Source organism: Lemur catta, chromosome 3 (assembly GCF_020740605.2).
Source record: "Lemur catta isolate mLemCat1 chromosome 3, mLemCat1.pri, whole genome shotgun sequence".
In the NCBI taxonomy this organism is placed as follows: Eukaryota; Metazoa; Chordata; class Mammalia; order Primates; family Lemuridae; genus Lemur; species Lemur catta.
In genome coordinates, this window is record NC_059130.1 from 22406755 (window position 1) to 22421861 (window position 15107).

Sequence of the window (15107 nt, forward strand, 5' to 3'; positions counted from 1 at the left end):
TAATATAGTGCCCATGAGGTCATCTGTTTGGAAAATTGAAATGAAAACTGAAGAGAGAACAAAAACTGTAGAAATGTAAATGCTTTATTGGTATGAAAGCTAATAAACAACCAATAGAGAGGAAATTTTTTAAAAATATATTCCTATATATAGATTATACAAGTGATATGTAAATACATTTTTGCTATTAAGGAATTACAATGAAGTATTTAGATTAAAAAGCAAAAGTCACTTTTCACATACCATTAGTGGTCTTGCTACTTTTCTAGTGATTTCAGAAAAATATTTTTTTAGAAAACATATTTTGAACAAGCCTGTGATAACCCAAGTAAGTTACCTCTACCCTTGGTGAGTGTGAGTGACTAATGTTTTCCAGCTATGCGTGTTGGAAAAGCTGTGACACTAAAGGTAATTCCAAATAACTAAACTATTCTGCTATAGTTGGTACACATAATAAATCCCTCATTTGAGCACAGAGATTTGACTTTTATCAATGCAATTATTGTTGATTTTCCCATCCCTCTCTGTTAAAGGATATTAATTTGAAGGGACATCAAACGATCCAGGGGCCAGATCTGGCTCTCAAGGCTTCTATTCAGTGGCTGAGGCTCAGTTTTTTTTTTACTCTACAGTTTGATTTTTTTTTTAACTCTAAATTCATTTTTCCTTCCACTATCACCTTTCCCATCCCTGTGAATGCCTATTGCTCTGATAGACTGGGCCACAAAACATTCGTGTCTTATTTTATACTGTTTTCGTTGGTTCATGAGCTGTTTCATGCAATCTGTTGGTTCTGTCTCCCCAGCTGGACTCGAAACTCTTCAGTGCAGGGATGGACCCTCATACTTCTCCTCTACCTGCCTGGCCCGCTGAGCGCTCCAAGCTATACTGCACACAGAGCAGCTCACAAGTCGCTGGAGGAATGTAGCCCTCCCCTTTCTCTTCTACAGAACTCAGAGACACTCCTCAGTGGCCACGACTCTCATCCAGCAGAAACTTTTCAGAGGTGGGCAGCAGCCCAGAGTAGACACAGAGTTCGTGTTTTCTGGTGTACAGGTAAGTCTTGGCTGGTCCTTGGCACCTGGGCTCTGTGTGGCTCCCTCCCCACAACCTGGCTAAGCCTCTTCCTGTCCCTGATCCTCAAAGCAGACTTTACCTGGTCCTGTAGTTAGCACTCCAGGTACGCTCAGTTCCTGGCTTAACTTCCTGACGCTTCTCAACCAGAAATCCATCTGGCCCACAACTTCAACTACGTTAACTCTCTCATTTCTCAAATTTTGTTTCCTTCTCCTACTCTAGGATTCACCATTTGAGCTTAGGTTTCTTTTAGCTGCTTCCAGACGTACTTTATCCATTATCAATGGATTCTTTAATAGCCAATTTAATTATTAACACTTGTAGTTATTTATAGAGATTACCCAGAGCAGCCCATGGTGTATTTGCCTCCATCCAGGACCCTCAGCGGGGACTTCGGTCCCAGTATGGCTGTGTCTTGTGTGCTTAGATTGTACCGGCATGTTCTCCGTACATTTTTTTTCCCTATGAGATTTTATTCCTGGTCATTTGCTTCAGCAAATAAAGAAACCAGTTTAACAGCTTCAAAAGGTCAACTGAAAAAGGAACCAGTCACCCTGCGTACTCATTAAAAATAAATGGAAGAGTTATGGTGACTTACTACATCTTATGACAAGACTTCCTTTTGGAGGGGAATGGAACGCAAGGCCAGGTGGGAGGTGGGTGGTGAATTGGGATTATGTCCTTAGCTGCATCTGTTGTAATATTTGGGTTTCCTCCACGCAGAGCCTAGAAATTCAGAACACAAGTTTATCCTAGGCTGGGATCTCTAGAGATAAAGACTATGGGACAGGTTTTATAGGCACAGAATCCCAGGGAATATCTATTCTAGGAGTTTAGATGACTACAAAGACTGCAGTTTGCAAGGACGATATTGAAAAATTGGCCAATCAAGTAGAAAGGGAAAAGGATAGGAGCTGTCAAGCCAGAGTTCCACTAATCAGGCTAGATTCAATATCCCAGTCAGTAGCAGTAGCTTCTCTCTGCATGCTGTTTATCTCAACCCCAATTCCTCATCCCACAGTAACGGCAGTTTTTAAATCTGAAAACCCAAGTGTGTCCTGGACTGACAACCAGCTGAGAAAGTCTAAGAAAGACAGGAATGTGTGGGCAGGACTAAACTGCAGCCCCAAGGTATCAGTAGAGCAAAGCAGAAGTACTGGATTCTCTTGAAGGTGGCAGATGAAGGAACCTATTGTTACCAAAGAGAGTTTACCCAAGAGACCCTGAGGCATTACGTTAGCAGACTAGGACATATGACTGTTTCTTAACTCTGTTTCCAGTTTGGAACCACATGTCTGCTATAAATAGTGTTTGGAGAGAAGGGGAGGAGATGAAATATCTGTTTTCCTGCTTCCCATGTCTCCTTAAAATATAGGTGCTGTGGGCAAGATATTCATCATTGTCTTTCCTGGTAACCCCTCAGTCTGCGGTGGGCCACTTTGTAGCCATGTTGTTTAATGACACGGTCGGGAAGGATGGTTAATGTACAGAAGTTGCACAGGGTCCACTTGCCCTTAGATAATCTATATCTGGTGCCCATCTAGGGACAGTGCTTTGGAAAATAATGGCTGGTGATTATTAGGAGCTTAGTATGTTCCAGAGACTGAGCTAAAAGTCTTTAATGTATCTCCTCATTTATTCCTCCCAACCATCTGATTAGACAGTTAATATTTTCTGTGTTATACGTATGAGGGGAGAGGTTCAGTAACTTGCCCAAGGTCACCCAGCAGAGGTGAGTGTAGCAGAGCAAGGTTTCCAACACAGATCTGCCTCCATAGCTCATGCTGCCCTAAGAAAGGCACCGTTAGCTCACAGGGCTGAAGGGAAAGCTAATGCTGCATTTTTTGACCCTGAAGGTTAAAGTGTCAAGAATAGAGATAAGGTGCTTATTTCCGTGTACTTTTCCTCCCAGTTTTCTCATTTTATCATGTTTTATACCCCATACCCAGATGCCAATATTGTGCTTCCCGTTACATGCTGAGATGCGTGAAAGGGCAAACAGGGTTTATTTCTAGCCAAGAATGTCCATCAGTCAAATTGACCGGCCATTATATAGCACCAACATGGGTGATACGCTCTGCCAAGGTGTGGGGTGGGGTGTACACAGTCCTCACTCTCAGGAAATTTATAATTCCCTTTAGAAGATAAGACATGCACATAAAAAGATAATCCAAGGCAGCATATGATAAGTGTTAAATCACCAGGAAGAGTAACAGCTCTCCATGTTGGAGGAAGGAGAGATCATTTCTGAGTGGGTGGTCAAGGTAGGATTCTTGGAGGACAAAGCAGGTTCTGAAGACTGAGGGAGGGTATTTATTTGGGGGCAATGGGATTGTGAAATGGAGTCACAGAGTGAGGAAGTTAAAAAGTGTGTTTAGGGGCCAGGCACGGTGGCACCTGCCTGTAATCCTAGCACTCTGACAGGCGGAGGCGGGAGGATCACTTGAGCCCAGGAGTTTGAGGTTGCTGTGAGCTAGGCTGACGCCAGGGCACCCACTCTAGCCCGGGCAACAAAGCGAGACTCTGTCTCAAAAAAAAAAAAAAAAGCATGTTTGAGAATGGGGCAGGCACCAGGTGGGCTCTGGCTGGGCTCACTATGGGAGAAGTAAGAGATGAGGCAGGAATAGCAAGCTGGAATTGGATTGTGCAGACCCTTGACAACAATGCACAGTAGTGTGAATTCTTTCCAATAAATGAGACCCACGACATAAAACACCAGGCCCATGGGAGCACTTGGTAAACTGGGGAGGTTGTTCTGCAACAGTAGCAGAAAGAGCAAGGGCTTTGGCAATAAGGTCAACCTTGAGTCAAATTCTAGCTCTGTCATTTATTGGCAGTGTGACTTTGGGCTACTTAATTTCTCTGAGTTTCAGTTTATTGATCAGTAAAATGTAAATAATTCCCATGTCACATATTTACAGTAAACCTTTTCTGTAATGAACCAGATTGTAAATATTTCAGAGTCTCTGCTGTTGTATGGTGAAAGCACATAGACAAATGTAAACAAATGAGCATGCCTCTGCTCCAATAAAACTTTATTTACAAAAACCATCAGCCAGCTGAATGTGGCCTCTGAGCCACAGTTTGCCAACCCATGACAGAAGTGAAATAATAGCTATAACATACCTAGCACAAAACACACTTTAAATAGTCATTCCAATCTTTGCCAGTTCCTTTTGACACCCTCCTGATAAGTGGCTTCTACCGCCATTATCACACTTCAAAACCAGTAGAGTTTTGATTTTTTTTTTTTATAGTAGAGGCAGGGTCTCACTATGTTGCTCAGGCTGCTCTGGAACTCCTGACCTCAAGCAATCCTCCCGCCTCGGCCTCCCAAAGTGCTAGGATTACAAGCGTGAGCCACCACGCCTGGCTTTGAAGGTTCATATGGGTATTATTTACAAAAGGCATAAAGAAGAGAGACTCTTTCTGAGCACAATCATAAGTGAGAAACATGTCCAATTCTAGGCTGAGAGGGCATAAAGCAGCACCCTCCCTTCTTGCACTATAAAGCTATAAGAAAAAAGCACTGCAATTCAAGCCGTTGAATTTGGAATAGAACAGTACAGGGAATTTGGGACAAAAGGGCGCCCCCTAATGGAGCTTTACAGAATTCAGTTGAATTCTGTTTGTTTCACTACTCCAGGCTAGGATTAACCAAGATGAATATATTTTGTAAGCCATTTACTCTTTCCAAGCCTCTCACATATGACCTCGTTTGATCAACAACTGTGTTGTGAGATAATTTTGCTCCTGAGGAAACCGAAACAGAAGTGGTTAAGGATGGGGCCAAGGCTGCCCTTCACGAGGTGGGGCAATGGGGAGAGCAGGCTGGGTGCTGGGGGTGGACACGGTGGTCGCAGTTTTATGCAGGACCTGTTGCCAACACCATCACACGGAACTACAGTAAGAAATCACCAGCTCTTCTCACGGAAACCTCTTGCACTGCAAGACCTGTAACTGAGCTTGGAAGGCTTCAGACACAGCGGCCCTCCAGCTGGTAAGCCAAGCCAGCCAACTGGATGACCTCATGGCTCCTTCCCAGCCGCCACCCTGTGCAGTCACAGGACACTCATTTGCAACTGGCTCATCTTCAACCTCTTCTCCCCTCGACAGTAAATCACTTCTTTAGTTGCTGAGTGAGTCTTGTTGGCTCTGGGACCAAATCCCTGGGCTCCGCATGGCAGCCAGTATACAGTCATCCTGGACTCCTCTAGTCACCTGGGGAAGACTAGAAGTGCAAGGGTAAGAAGTAAGCTGGACAGTGTTAAGGAAGGAGAAACCAGCTCCTGCTCTATAGGGGAAAATCTCAATAAATTGGGCATTGGATTCCTCTTTGAGCTATATGAATAATAGGATTTGCAAGGCAAATTAAGAGTAAAATCAAGATTGCTGTAGGAAATGTTTTAGCTTAAGAAAACAGACAAAAATACTGAAACAAACTAAAGTACAAATCCTAATGAGTCTTGCTCCTTAGAGCAGTGGTTCTCAAACTCAGCTCCCACTTATTCTATAAACAGGAATGTGTTTTGAACTGAATTTGACTCAAATAGTGATATATTTTCCAGGAAAAAAAAATGAAGTCAGAGGGAAAAATTTTCTCAATTCTATCTGTAATTGTTTACCATTAACTTAAACTAAAATCTAGTGTCAGCACCAAAGTGTTCCTTTAGTGAACATTTTAACATAGCAGTATTTTATTACATTTTTTAAATTTCGTTTTTGGTAAAGAGCACTTTCACTTCAGACTGTTCTTCACCTGAACACGTCGAAGGACGACTGCCTAAGATCTTTACTGTTCACAGCATGTTATCTGAGAGCAGTGGGCTAGCTAGTATTTCATGATTCTTCAGCTTTGTCTAATGACCAAGTGAGTCTCCCAACTGAATGTAGTGTTGCCAGCTCAACCTTTTATTTACTTCACTCTGCAGGTCATTAAAATGAGAATTTTCTCTCCTTGGTTGACATCCATTCTAAAGAATGGGGCCTCCCACCTGGTCTTGGGGTCTCTCCTGATGGATCGCCAGGATATTCAGTGTCCAGTGACCTCTCTTTGATCATGCTCGCTGATAGTCCTTATCATGTCACTGGCCTCCCTGTGAGTCTTGCCTTTGTGCAAGTGACCAAGTCTGGGAAGCCAGCACATGATACCTGGCTGGGCACGCGAGATGTGTGGGCCAGATGTGTTGACCAGGAAGAATTAGAGCTGCCAGAGTTAAGTCAGACTCTTCAGTTGATTGTGGGTCCAAGTTTTTTTTTTTTTTTTTCTTTTTTAATTCTCAGTTTCTCAATTTTCTTTTCAAGGCCTCACTGATACACTTGTGTGTGGACATAAGCAACACTGTCCCCTGAAGGTCCTGTGTGTGCTCGGGGCATATTAGCCTCCCAACTACCATGGAAGACTTGGGGAAAACTAAACAGATGGCCAGCTGTCTCTAGTGGGACCCATTCTGGGACCCAGAAGCCAGGTTGGTAAGGTGACCGACCATCCTGACTTGCCTGAGACTGAGGGGTCTCTAGGGACATGGGACTTTCAGTGCTAAAACTGGTAAAGTCCTGGGTGAACTAGGATGAGTTGGTCACTTTACTAGCTGGAAAGAACTAGAGCCTTGCCTGTAATTGAGGTTTGGAAATATGCAGAGCTATCTCATGAACTGAAGAACCCTGAGGGTGATGGGGCTACAGAGGCTCTCAACTGGTCCCTTGAGAGCAAATGACCAGCAATAAAGCAATGTGTCTAGAGTGCAGTCAGCTGAGCAACAGATTCTGGAGTTGGAATCTGCTCCAGATTCCAGGGGCTCCAGGCATAATGCCCAGTGGTTATTTCTACCCCTCCATGCAGTCCCCCATCGTTCCCAGGGTACCCATGAGCCTGGGGCAGCTAAGGCTGTGGCGGAAATGCTAGAATTTTATCTAAGGGGTCACATAGCGCAGCTGAGGGAGTCCTCTCTGAAAGAACTGAGCATGTGCATGTACTGGCCAGAGAGAGAGAGCACAGGAGACTGGGAGAGAGAGATGTCCAGAGAATGACAGAAGTGGCAAGACCAGCGCTCTGAGATGACGAAAGTGACAGTGGACAACAGAGGAGAGGGTCAGCAGAGGCTCTGATTATACATGAGGCTGTGGCCTAACTTCCAGAAATCTCAGAGAAAGAGACCACCAAAAACTAGTGGCTCACCAAAATTATGTATTTCTGGGAATTCTCAGAAATAGTTAAAGAATTAATTGAACACTGAAAAAATAAAAGCTTGCTGGTCAGCAGTTAAAGGCATGAAGGATTGAGATTTGGATTATTATTGTAAATGTGACCTTGGGCTATGATGACATACCACGGCCTCGTAAAGCTTCAGACATATAGACTATAATTACATTAAACTATTTTTTAAAGTAAACTTTCTATTGAAGTACTTACAGAAAAGCACACTAACCATAGGTGTATAGCTCAATGAATTTTCCCAAAGAGAACACACCTGTGTACCCCAAATCCAGATTAAGAAACAGGTCATTAATATCATCCCAGAGGCCCACCTCATGCCCCCTCCCAAAGGTAACCACTATCCTGATTTATTAGTTTTATCTGTTTTTGAACTTCAGATATGGCAACATACATAAGTATTTTGTTTGCCTTCTTTCACTCAACATTATGTTTATGAAATTTATTCCTGTTGTTACACGAGGTTGTGGTTTGTTTATTGTCATTGCCAAATGGGATTCCTTTATGAATATACCACTATTTATTCATCCATTCTACTTCTGTTGGGCATTTGTGTTATATCCAGTGTGGGGTTCTTATGAATAGTGCCGCCATGGGCTTTCTACGACATAAATTTTGGTAAATATGTGATGCATTCCTGCTGAGTGTATACCTAAGAGTGGGATTTCTAGGTCACGGGGCAAAGGCACGCTCAGCTTTGGAACATACTGCTGAAGAGTTTTCTAAAGTGGTCCTGCAATTTACCTTCCCCAAACAATGTTTGAGAGTTTCAGTTGCTTTTTGTCTTTTTCAACACTGTCTTTCTTTCGTTTTGGCCATTCTGGTGGGTGTGAATTATGCATAAAATTTTGTTTTATTTTCAGATCTGGCAGATTCTGTGACTCCCAGTTATTAAGATTTTTCTTGAATGTGGCCAAATGGAGTCCTCAATATAGAGATCCAAATGGGTTCTCTTATTCTGAGGAAGTTGAATATGTTTGTAAGAGATTTGGCTTAGAGAAAAATGCATTTCCTTGTTTTCAAGGTTTTAGGCCATTCTGAATCCAAGAGCAAAAATAAAATAAAAACAAAACCAAAGGCAGGTAGTAGAGTGGCCATATTAGAACATTTCCTTTCCCTCCTGAGCTGATGTCTACAGTAAGCCTTGACATTTACACTCTTTCTACCAGAGTGCATGTCGTCTCTTCAGATGTCTGGCTACAATAGCATAACATATGAACCTTTCATTTAACCTATACATCCCAGGGCAGAGAAGATTTATTAGTCCATTTGTGTTGCTATAAAGAAAATACCTGAGGCTGGGTAATTTATAAAGAAAAGTGGTTTATTTGACTCACAGTTCTGCAGGCTGTACAAGAAGCATGGTGCCAGCATCTGCTTCTGGTGAGGACTTCAGGGAGGTTATGATCAGGGTGGAAGGTGAAGGGGAAGCAAGCATGTCACATGGCAAGAGCGGGAGCAAGAGAGGGAGGAGGTGGTGCCAGGCTGTTTTAAACAACTGCTCCTGCTTGAACCAATAAAGCGAGAACTCACTCTATTGTGGGAAGGACACCAAGCCATTCATGAGGGATCTTCCCTTATGACCCAAACATCTCCCCCAAGGCCCCACATTCAACACTGGGCATCAATCCAACATGAGATTTGGAGGGGCCAAACATCCAAACCATATCTGAAGATTATTGCTGGAGATATGCAGCCAGTATTAGTGGAAGAATTGCAAGGCTTCTCAGATATTTCATCTTGAAATGGAAGATTGTTTTCTCATAGACCATTTCTGTAGGGGCAGCTGTGTTAATGGAAATGGAAAGAATATGTTCTGACCAAGTTTCAGACAATAAAGCAAATCTGGGGGTGGCACGGGGATTCCATGAATTTCTGCTCTAGAGATCAATATACAAAATGTGCATGATTCGTTTTCTGTTTATTATCACCCTTGCCCTAGGGATTTCGAATTCTGTGCAATAATTTTTATTTGTACATGAATCATTGATTTAGCTGTCCCCAAAGTACTAACATATTTAGATAGTGTATCAGAGCGTTGAAAAGATTGAGAGGGAATGAGGGATTCTCAAATTCTATCAGCAAGTTTCTGTTCTGAGCAACTTACTGGTCTCAGTTTACCTGAAATGGAGGATTCTCTCACTTGGCTTGATAATAACTTTCGTCGGCTTCTTCTTCTTCTTTCTTCTTCTTCTTCCTTCTTTCTTCTTCCTTCTTCCTTCCTTCTCCTCCTTCTTCTTTTCTCCTTCTCCTTCTTCTTCTTCTTCATGAACTGAAACCAGATTTATACCTTTGTATAAATGGGCTTCATTCCTCCAGAACTGGTAACAAAGACAGTAAAGAAACCACAAAGCCAGGCTTGGTGATGCGCACCTGTAGTCCTAGCCACTTGGGAGGCTGAGGGAGGAAGCTGGCTAGAGCCCAGGAGTTTGAAGCTGTATTGCACAGTGATTGTGCCTGTGAACAGCCACTACACTCCAGCCTGGGAAACATAGTAAGAACTTGTCTCTTTAAAAAAAAAAGAAAAAGAAAGAAACTAAAAAACATGACTGCGTAAATGAGGAAGGATAGGAAATGAAACAGGAAAGAGGTGATCTGAAAACTTTTAAGAATTATGTTGTTATTATTATTATTATCCTCAAAATCACTTGGGTATCATAAAGCCTTGTAGGAAACTTTTACTTTGGCTGCAAGGAGAGAATTAGGGACATAGTCATCCAGTTGGACTTCCTCTTAATTTCACACAGCCTTGTTCCCCAACCACACTATAATCCTTTGGAGGGCAGAGACACTTTATTCACTCAAAAAATTTTGTTAAGCACCCGTTAGATCCTGGAGATGGTAAGATGATACTTCCTGCCCTCAGACCTTCCTATGCCAACCACCTGTTTGAATCCCTGCCTTGGGCCTGCTTGTGGACTCCTGGGAACTACACTCTCTTCTTCTAGAGATATCCTGTACTTTCTGCTTAGGCCCTGTGATGCCGACCATTTGTTTGACCAGCACCTGTTGCTTGCTTGAACACATGTTCTGCCTAACAGACCTTTCTCCCAGCAGTTTGAGCCAGTCCACCACCTCTGCTTCCAACTGCTCCACTCTACTGATATGTCTCCTTCAAGGTTTCAGACCCTTCCAGGCTGCCTGTCCAACTCTTCTCTGGCCTATGTCACTTCATTCATAAATACTTTCATTCCACAAACATTTATTGAGCTTCCACTTAATGCCAGGGACTATGCCAGGTGCTAGGGACACAAACATGTTAATGGTCATTAGACTGCTAAGAAAAACATAGACAAGAGAATAAATAAATATAAGAAAATACTACAGATGCCTCATTAGATGTGTGCATGAGATACAGAGGGGCACCAGGGAGCAGGTGATCAATTTTTCCATGGGGTTAGGGGTAGGTGGTTAAGATTCCATGTGTAAAAATTAGATGAAGTAGCTTCAGCTAGACCTCTGCTCCCACAACAACCCTGGACATTCTCACTTGACCACGCTGCATTGCTGGTCAGAGATTTGGCAACACTGGGCGGAAGAGAGGGCAAAGCAGAGGCTACCTAAAGATATATATAGGGCTAGTTTCCAAACTGGGTTATTTATCCTTTTATTGTTGAGTTGTAAGAGTTCATCATGTATTCTGGATACAATCCCTGTTGTATTTTCCTCTAATTTGGTTTTGAGGTCTCTCTTAGGAAAGTGGCTACAGAATTTGAGAATAAATTCTATTTCTAATTTGAGAATCCCTCTTTCCCTCACAATCTAAGTATGCTAATATTTTGGGAACAGATACGTCAATGATTTGTGTAAAGGCAAAAATTATTCTGTGGAACTCTAGCCCTGCCCTGACTGGGTTCCAGGGAATTTGGTTGTGGATGTTTATAACGTGCCTTTCTCAGGATACGTCTTTATCCTGGTGGACAGCCTAAAGCCTAAGCATCTGACCTGTGACCAGGTGTCCCTTTCATGGGAAATTTGTTTATGCCACCAAATGCTGTCTGACCTGTGTCCACTAATTCCTACCAAGATAACTACTCTCTAGGAGATCTCTGACCCGGAGAGAAGTTATATTTGGGCATGTCGGTCAGGTGAGACACGTGAGAGGCAGCACAACAAAATGCATGAAATAACAGAAGCAGCATACTGTAATACTTACAGACCCCAGAGAGAGGAAGGCAGCACAGCAATGGGACATGGAGAGCCCTCTGGTACGAAACAGTCCAACTTGTATTTAAAATGGATGCCAGGACAGCATAAAAGTATAAGAATTCACTACAATCCCTTAAAAACTTTAAGATTGGCAAATATTTTCTCTCATTATGTAAGCTATCTTTTCACTTGATTGATAATGTTCTTTGAAACCACGAGTTTTTTATTTAAAGAAGCCTGATTTGTCTGTTTTTTCCTTTGTCGCTTGTGCTGTGAGTGTTGTATCTAAGAAGGCTTTGCCTGAACCAAGGTCACAAAGATTTACTCCTGTATTTTCTCCTAAGAGTTTTATAGTTTTAGCTCTTAAATTTCATCTATGGTCTATTTTCAGATAATTTTTATGAATAGTGGGAAGAAAGGTCCAAATTCATTTTCCACTTGTGGATATCCATTAGTCCCAACAACTCTTAAAAAAAACTATTCTTTCTCCTATTGAATTCTCTTGACTCTGTCATCAAAAAATCAATTGGTCATAATTGTAAGGGGTTATTTCTGGACTCTCAGTTTTACACCACTGACCTCTAAGTCTATTCTTATGCCAGCACCACACTGTTTTAATTACACTGTCTTCACTACAATAGCTTCATAGTAAGTTTTGAAATCAGGAAGTGTGGATTCTCCAATTTTTTCTCTTTTTTTCCAAGATTGTTTTGGCCATTCTGGGTACCTTGCATATGCATATAAATTCTGTGATTAGCTTGTCCATTTTGGCATATAAGCCTGCAGGGATTTTTAGGGATTGTGTTGAACCTGTAAATCAATTTAGGGAAAATTGTCATCTTAACAAAATCAAGTCTTCTGATCCATGAGCATGGATGTCTTGCCATTTATTTTGATCTTGTTTAATTTCTTTCATCATTAATCTATAGGTTTTAGAATACGAGATTTACCCTTCTCTTGCTAAATTTTTTCCTATTTCTATTTTATAATTCCTGTTTTATTCATTTTGATGTTACTGTCAGTGGAATTGTATTTCTGATTTTTTCAGATTTTTCATAAAGTATATAGAAGTACAATTCATTTTGTATATTAATCTTAACTACTACAATGTTTCTGAACTCATTATTAGTTCTAATAGTTTTTTAAAGTAAATTTCTTAATTTTTTCTGTATGCAACATCATGTCATCTGCAAATAGAGATAGTTTTATTTCTCTCTTTTCAATCTGGGTGCATTTTATTTCATTTTCTTGCCAAATTGCTCTGTACTTCCAGTACAATGCTGAATATAAGTGGCGAGAGTAGACATTCTTGTCTTGTTCCTGATCTGAGAGCCAAAGCATTCATTCTTTCACCATTAAGCATAGTGTTAACAACTGTGGGGTTTTCACAGATTCCCTTTATCAGGCTAATGACGTTTCCTACTATTCCTGGTTGTTGAGTGTTTCTATCATGAAAGGGTGTTGGATTCTATCAAATGCTTTTGCTGCATCTATTAAGATATCATGTGATTTTTGTACGTTAGCCTGTTGATGTAGTATATTACATTAATTACATTTTGGATGTTAAAACAACTGCATTCCAGGGATAACTCCCACTTGGTCATGGTGTATAATTCTTTTTACATGTCACTGGATTCAGTTTTTTAGTATATTTTTTGAGTATTTTTATGTGTATAGTCATAAAGACTATTGGTCTGTAGTGTGTATGTGTGGGCAGGAGTAGTTCGGTAATGTCTTTGATCTTAGTATCAAAGACCATAGAATGAGTTGGGAAGTATTCCTTCCTCTTCTTTTTATTTGTTGAAAGAATCTGTGAGCAATTGGTTTAATTCTTGTTAAAAATGTTTGCTAGAAGCCAGGCAGGGTGGTGCATGCCTGTAGTCCCAGGTATTTGGGAGGCTGAGGCGGGAGGATCACTTGAGCCCAGGAGTTCAAGGCTCCAGTGTGTGATGATTATGCCTGTGAACAGCTATTGCACTCCAGCCTGGGCAACATGGCAAGACCCCCATTTCTTTAAAAAAAAAAAGTAAATAAAAATGTTTGCTAGAACTATGAGAAAAATTGAGAGAGAATACTCTTTGTAACCTGAAAGAGACAAACTGTCAGATTTTTTAAATAGAAAGAATACAAAGCCCCCAGTTCAAGTTCTGAGGGGAGAATGGCTTAGCCTGTTTTGAAGGCTCTCATGAACACTCTTTTCATGATGTGACAAGACAGATGGCAATTGAAAATTGCAACCCAACCCACTTATAAGCTTACATATGAAAATCTTTACCAAAAATACCAGTGAATCAAATGTGACAGAAAAATCATGATGATAGAGCAGCTTTATTTCAGGGATGCAAGGATAAAGTACCATTTTTAAAAAATGTATTTTATCTTTAATTGACAAGTAATAATTTTGTATACTTGTGAGCTACAGTGTAATGTTCTGATACATGTATACATTGTGGGATGCTTAAATCAGGCTAATTAAGATATTCATCACCTCATATACTTATCATTTCTTTGTGATGAGAACATTTAACATGTACTTTTTGGCAGTTTTGAAATATACAGTACATTATTATTAATTATAGTCACCATGCTGTGCAATAGATCACTAGAACTTATTCCTCCTGTCTAACCAAACTTTGTGTCCTTTGACTAACATCTCCCCTTTTCTTGTCCACTCTTTCCCCCACCCCACCCAGCCTCTGGTAACCACAATTTTCTACTTCTCTCCTTCTATGAGTTTGACTTTTTTAGACTCCACATGTAAGTGAGATTATGTAGAGTTTTTCCATCCTCTTCTTCTAGAATTCTTCTAGTTTCAAGCCTTAGGTTTAAGTCTGTTAAAATAGAGAAGGAAGTAATCCTCCCCAACTCATTCTATGAAGCCAATTTCACCCTGATACCAAAGCCAGGAAAGAACACAACAAAAAAAAGAAAACTACAGACCATTATCCTTTATAAATATATATGCAAAAATTCTCAATAAAATCCTAGCAAACCAATATGATCTTACATCTAGAAAACCCCAAAGATTCTTCTAGAGACTCCTAGAATTGTTACATAAATTCAGCAAAGTCTCAGGCTACAAAATCAAGGTACGCAAATCAGTAGCATTCCTATACACCAACAATAGTCAAGCTAAGAATCAAATCAAATCAACCTTTCACAATAGCAACAAAGAAAATAAAATTCCTAGGAATATATTTAACCAAGAAGGTGAAAGACCTCTACAGGGAGAACAACGAACACTGAGGAAGGAAATCACAGAGGATGTAAACAAATGGAAAAACATTATCATGGTCATGGATCAGCAGAATCAACATTGTTAAAATGTCTATATTACCTAAAGTTATTTACAGATTCAATACAATCCCCATTAAAGTACCAACGTCATTTTTTGCAGATCTAGAAAAAATAATTCTACACTTCATGTGGAGCCAGTAAAGACCCTGAATAGCCAAAGCAACCTTAAGCAAAAAGAACAAATGGGGAGGCATCACTTTGCCACACTTCAAGTTATACTACAAGGCTATAGTAACCAAAACAACATGGTACTGGCACAAGAACAGAGACCTAGACCAATGGATTGGAACAGAGAACGCAGATATAAAACCATCATCATATTGCCATCTGTTCTTTGACAAAGCTGACAAAAACATACATGGGGGAAATG

The 15107-nt window shown here is 40.8% G+C and overlaps 1 long non-coding RNA gene across 1 annotated transcript; it reads left to right on the top strand.

Moving 5' to 3' along the window:
- Window positions 1-785: 785 nt before the first annotated feature.
- Window positions 786-14759, top strand: LOC123635120. The gene is made up of 3 exons (XR_006734056.1): window positions 786-1056; window positions 7091-7094; window positions 14749-14759. It is a non-coding gene; the product is annotated as an uncharacterized LOC123635120 (long non-coding RNA).
- The last annotated feature ends 348 nt before the right edge of the window (window positions 14760-15107 follow it).